Raw genomic sequence first — 6,317 nt, forward strand, 5'->3', positions numbered from 1 at the left:
CCATCAATTTCTTTTTAAATATCGAACTTAACTAAATGCTCTATCTTAAATGTTGTTTCTTCTAAGTTTGAAATCAATAATCAACCCCTAAATTATTTTGACTCATTCAAAAGTCACTAGTATACACCTTTACGCTGCGTTTGTTTCAGTTGTAAAGGAAGTCGGGAAAATATTTTACACCGTGCTTGCTATTTGAGATGCTCAAAAAATTCAGTCAAAGGGAAAATTAAATAATTTGATTGTAAAATAAGAGGGCTTCAAGTGTAAAATAATTTACACATTCAAATTACCTTCAAATATAATTTTACAGACTGAAAACAGAAAAGGAGAGGGAGAGAGAGCAACGGTAGTCCAGACTTTGATCCACCCAAACCCATCACTAATCAGATTGCGCCGCTCAAATCCATCACCGGTGTGATCGCGCTACTCAAACCCATCGTTGGTCTGATCGCACAGCCTCAACTCCTCCGTCGTGCTCAAACCCATCTCTGATGAACCCAGCTAAACCCACCCCGATTTCACCACATCCCAGTCCCCGACCCACGGCCTCACAGTCGTGCTTGCAAGCCCCTCTGCCGGTGAAGGTAGTTTCTCATCTACTTCACCTTCATCCTCTCTCTCAGTCATCAAACCCATCCTTCTTCCACCCACATTGTTGCTGCCTTAAATTTTTCTTTTTAACTATACAATAACATTCTTCCTTGGGTTTTGGAGGATTGATGGTTGGGGTGATTCATGGGTTTCGGTGGTGGTGGGTTAGGGGTGAGGTTAAGTGTTGATTGTGGTCGATTAGGGGTGGTGGATCATTGGCTAGGGTGGTTTATGGGTTTCAATGGTGGTGGATTATGGGTTTTGGTAGATGGTTTTGATATTTATTTTGAGATTAATGGGTTTTGATTTTGATTATGATTTTTCAAATTAATTGGTTATGTGATGGTTGATGGCGGTTGGGTTTGTAGTGGCCGGTGGTGGCTGGGAATGTGATTCTTTGCAATTCCTTGCAGTTTGGATGCCTAGGAATGTAGTTATTCTTATGTTTGGCTTCATTAGGAATCTCTTAAGATTCCTAGGAATGTGAAATGATAATGTTTGGTTTATTCCTAGGAATCTTAAATGAATTATTTATTTTTCCCATTCTATCTTTAGATTTAAATGTGAACTACTAAGTGCTTTTAAAAAAAGGGAAATACTAACGAATGCCCTTGGGGCATTAGTTAACAATCCATTTAAAGAAAGTTGTATGGGAAAAGAAAAAAAAAACAATTAATGTTTTGACAGCTTTTTTCATTTTCCATAAAAGTGGTGTCGAAACTTTCCTAAAATGGATTGTTAACCAATGCTCTAAGGGCACTCGTTAGCATGAACCTTAAAAAAAAATCTTCTCTAAATAAATAATGAAAAACAAAATATAAACTGTTAATAATTTTTTGAGCAACACACACACAACATCAAAAATGAATACCTGGCAATAATGAAAAGTCCCCTGCAAACTTTTTTTTTTTTTCACACGTGAAACCTAAATTGAACTTTGTTAAAGAATATATCAACAAAGTTGTTTATCCAGTTTATGTTATTTTGGCTGGAAAAGATAAAGACAAGGGAAAAAATATTGATAATTTGTTTTATATTTTATCTTAATTGCTTAGATGATAAGGAAAAATTGTTAAAATTATCAATTTATAAAAAATACAATTTCTTTTAAGCTTGGGAATTTGGATACCCACCTGTTTTAAAGAGAATTCACATTCTTATTGAGAAGGGTTTAAAGGGGGAATCCAGATTCCCCTGGCATCTAATTCCCTGGTGTGATTTGCAACCAAACATGGGAACCTTTAAACATTCCTGAGAATCCTAAAACATTACCTCATACCAAACACCACATAAGGCTCTTAGCAATTTTGTCTTAACTTGCATGTGCTAAATGTCGATTGGATTATTTTACGCCAAATATCAGTGATAGATCCATGTGTAAGTAATGGATTCTAATCACAAGTTAACATTTATACATATTGTGGCAAAATGTGTGGTCATGGTAGAAGAGTTGGGATTTCATCCAAGCGAGCCATGCCACAAACACCAAACTTTTTCCATACTCCGTAGTTTTAAATTTTGGATCTGACTAGACCAGCCGATTCAATCGAAACTGGGCACCAATCTAGTCTGGTAAAACCCCCAAAATCGGTATAAAACTAGCAAAAATTGGTCAAAAATTGAGTTCCGGAGCAAAAAATGGTTCTTTGATCATACCGGTTTTTAAAATCATGGTATAATTCTCACACACCCAAATAGTTTTGGCGAAAAAAAGGCTATGATAAATTTAGTATCACCACAAAATTCCTTAATTATTATAAAAGTCACATTCCAAAAACGCTAAAAACTTTTAATAATAATAATAATAATATTATTATTATTACAATAAATCTAGAGTTACAACAATTTTTACAAAACAATTTACAACTGTCGAGCCAATAAATTATGAATGATGAATCATAAAGTGATCAGGACAAGATAAGAACCAACAAAAACTCACCAACTTAACTCTTGTAAAAATTATTATTTTTATTTAAAGGACCAAGATGGCCAAAAAACATGAAAGGCTTATCGTTTATATTTTCTTGGTCCAATGCCCAAACTCAAAGCCTAAACATTTCCAACCTTTTCGAACTCTAAGATGAAACATAAAACAATGTTATACAGAATGTTGATTAAAAGAACAAAGTTTGGGTTTAAGCATGTTTGGAGTTATTTTTCCAACTCATTGCATATTGATTTATAAGATTATCCATGTCTATTATTTTGAATAAGTCATGACCTATTAAAGAAGTTATATGATTAAAATTATACATGAATGATCTCTTTAATCATCATATGACTACAATTACACATGGATGGTCTTTTAATTTAATCGTCACATCATAGGTTGGAGCCAAAAAAAATGCATATATCCTTCAATTTTTACATGACTAAAAAAATGCATATATCCTTCAATTTTTTTTATTTTTTTTATTCTTGATTGTGTGCTACTAATTTTTTCCCCTTTTTGTTGGAAATTTCTAACATAAAATTTTAAATAAAAAAAAAAATTGTTTCTCATATAAATCTTAAAAAAATTATATTGAAATTTCATTATGCTATAACAAAATAAATATATTTATTTCTATTACACACACACATATATATATTACATGTGACTGAAAGGAGTTAGGAAATTTGAAGGACTAAAATTTATTTTAGTGAATTAACAAATTTAATTTTGTATGGATTTTGTGTCAATTGTTGTCAAAGCAATTAAACATGAGTAAGAGTCATATTCTAAATTTATTACTATTATTCCAACTAAAAATTATCTCTTATATAGAGTTTATAAAAATAATCATATTCATTCGATATAAAAATTTATGGACAACTATAGATAATTAATATAAACATTTACTCTGTTGGCTAATTAAATAAACCAATACCTTGATATAAATGCAAACTTTGTTAATTTAGAATCCTAAATAAAGAAAACTTCAAGGAATGCGCCATATGGCACAACCTTATATTCTCTAACATGAGGTCTCTGCTTTTATATATACTAGTCGCTAACCCGTGCGATGCACGGGAAAACTACCAATTTTTTCCAAATGATGTGACATTAGCTATTGGAATTCAACATCGATTCTCTAGAAGCATGTTGTTATTTTTCAATTTCATTTATTTCATGTCTTCCACTAAATATGCAATGCATTCATTATATTTAAAAACATATATTCAAATTGACTATCTAAGTGTCTGCAAAAAACTACAATTCAATCAACTCTAGAATACAAAATAGGCTGGGGTAAAAAATAAATCATAGCTCAGTTTCCACACAAAAACAAAGGAAGCAAGCTGATAACTACACCTCGCTCAGTTTCCACTAAACAAATTCAAACCCATAGCTCAGTTTCCACACAAAAACATATATTCAATTTGATTATCTTAGTGTGTGCACAAAAACTACAATTCAATCAACTCTAGAATACAAAATAGGCTGGGGTAAAAAATAAATCATAGCTCAGTTTCCACACAAAAACAATTCAAATTGACTAATAGCTCAGTTTCCACACACAAAAAAACAGAATTTTGTCTAAATTTTATTCGGTCATTGAAAAGCAGATTAGCAGCAGAAAATTAACAGAATGAACAGTATTCTGGTTGGATAGGCCCAATAATTCATTATGTTTGCATTTTGTAATTTCCCCTATTCCATAATGTGTTAGTTGGTGTAACTCACTCCGTAATAACCCCGTCCAAATCAAACAGTTCACGTGAGTCCATTGAGGCATTTTTTTCCACAATAGCAAGCTTTGGACAGCTATATAATGCATGCTTCACATCTTCCATGTGTTCTCGGCAAACATCACAGCTGCCGTTTTGGATAATCTTTCTTCGAACCAGGTTGTCTTTGGTTGGCAAGGAGTTCTTGGTTGCTCTCCAAACCAAGTTCTTCACTTTGCTCGGTACAGGGAGGTTCCAAATAGCTTGCCACAACGGTTTCAACCTCGAAACATCAGATTGACCAGGCTGTGCATTCTGGTGCTCTCGTTGCAGGAACTGATACCCAGATTTAACGTCGTCAGTTATTAGCCGCTTGTCGTTAGTTGGTGTAACTCACTTCGTAATAACTCCGTCCAAATCAAACAGGCTTTCCAACGGAAACCGTTATCGTTCCTTTCCTCTCAATCTCTTTGTATTCCTCACAGCCAGTTATTAGCCGCTTGTCGTTGGTTGAGTATCTCTGTTTTTTATGGATTCTAAGGCAAATCTCAAAAAGGTAATCTTCTAGATCCTTTCTTTATCATACCCACTTTTTTTTTTCTTTGTTTCCTTCAAAGGAAAACCAAATTGTCTTAAGCCTTTCTCAATTGTAAATATTTATGTGTATCTCTGGTAACCCTTGTTGAAGGTGTCTGTTGGGTCTTGCCGTGGAAAGGGAGAGTCAGAGGATCAGGAAAGATAGGCTGGATGGGTTGGGTGTTGAATTGTCGTGGGTCTGATTGGCTTGCCATGGGTGTGATTGAGGAGGAGCTGGTAGAGGAGGAGCTGGGAGGAAGGTAATGGCAGAGTTTTCGTGGAAGGGAAAGCGTGAAAATCAGAGTTGGGTAGGGAATGGGTTTATGACGTTTTTTTTTTTTGGTTTTGCTTTTATTGTTTTATGTTTTATTATTTTTTTTTAATGTTGTGCTGACGTGGAAAATTGTGGGAGCTTCAAAAGCTTCGGTTTTATATATATATAGACTAGTATAAACACAGCAAAATCTCTCAAAAATCATATGAGTATTTAAATGAAGCTTGAAGGAGCAAATTGAATCACACACCAAAAGCCTATATTCACCAAAATTGAACCCTAAATCACACACCAAAACCAAACCCTAATTGCCACATTCAATCAATAAAAACAAATACAGTAACAAAAGTATTGCACAATATTCAATCAGAGATTAGAAAATGAAATATTAGGGCATTAAAAGGTTCAGACCTTGATTGAGATTGGTGAAGATGCATGCGGAAGCAAATATTTGTTGGTGCTGCTGACCTAGCTCGTCGGAATATTCCTTACTCCGATCAAAGATTCCAGCACACCAAAAAATTTTTAGAGAAAATGAGAAAGAGAGAGAGAGAGTGATTGCTATAGAGAGAGAGAAAGCAATTGACTAAAAAACAAATCAAAGAAAATAAGAGCCTAAATACTCTGAGATTGTAGAAATTTGAACAAAGAAGAAGAGCGTAAATTCTAGGCTCTTCGAATACAGAGAGGGCTTTTGTTTTCCATTGAGTTTGCTAGGCTCTTTAAATCAGTTTCAAGGATGAATTTGAAAAATCATGGGTCCTATTTCCAGCACTTATTTCAATAGAGAGGAAGAGCGTAAATTTTAGAGGGTAAACTCGTGGGTCTTATTTCCAACACTTATTTCAACAATTAACAAAGTTATTTCAAGAGTTTTGTTAGCTTATTTCAAAATAGTGTCACATTAGCGTTTACCAGATCCCTCTTCATCTACACACGAAACAACTTATAATTTTTTTTTCTTTCTTGACGTGAAATATCATCCTCCTTCAAGAAAAAATAAATAAATAAAGTAAGTGATTTTCGATCTTAGTTTTTGCAAAACGGATACAAAGGGTGCCTTTTGTTTTCAGTCTTTAGGTCTTTCTAGGGAAAAGAAATTTGGGGCTTATTGGGGTTGAAGGGTGGTTTTCATTAAGAGAAGGGGAGTTCATTGAGAAAATGAGAGAGAAAGAGTGAAAGAAAATTATAGGAACATTACAGTTTACTTACCAGATGGAATGGC

Source organism: Quercus lobata, chromosome 3, assembly GCF_001633185.2.
Source record: "Quercus lobata isolate SW786 chromosome 3, ValleyOak3.0 Primary Assembly, whole genome shotgun sequence".
Taxonomy (NCBI): domain Eukaryota; kingdom Viridiplantae; phylum Streptophyta; class Magnoliopsida; order Fagales; family Fagaceae; genus Quercus; species Quercus lobata.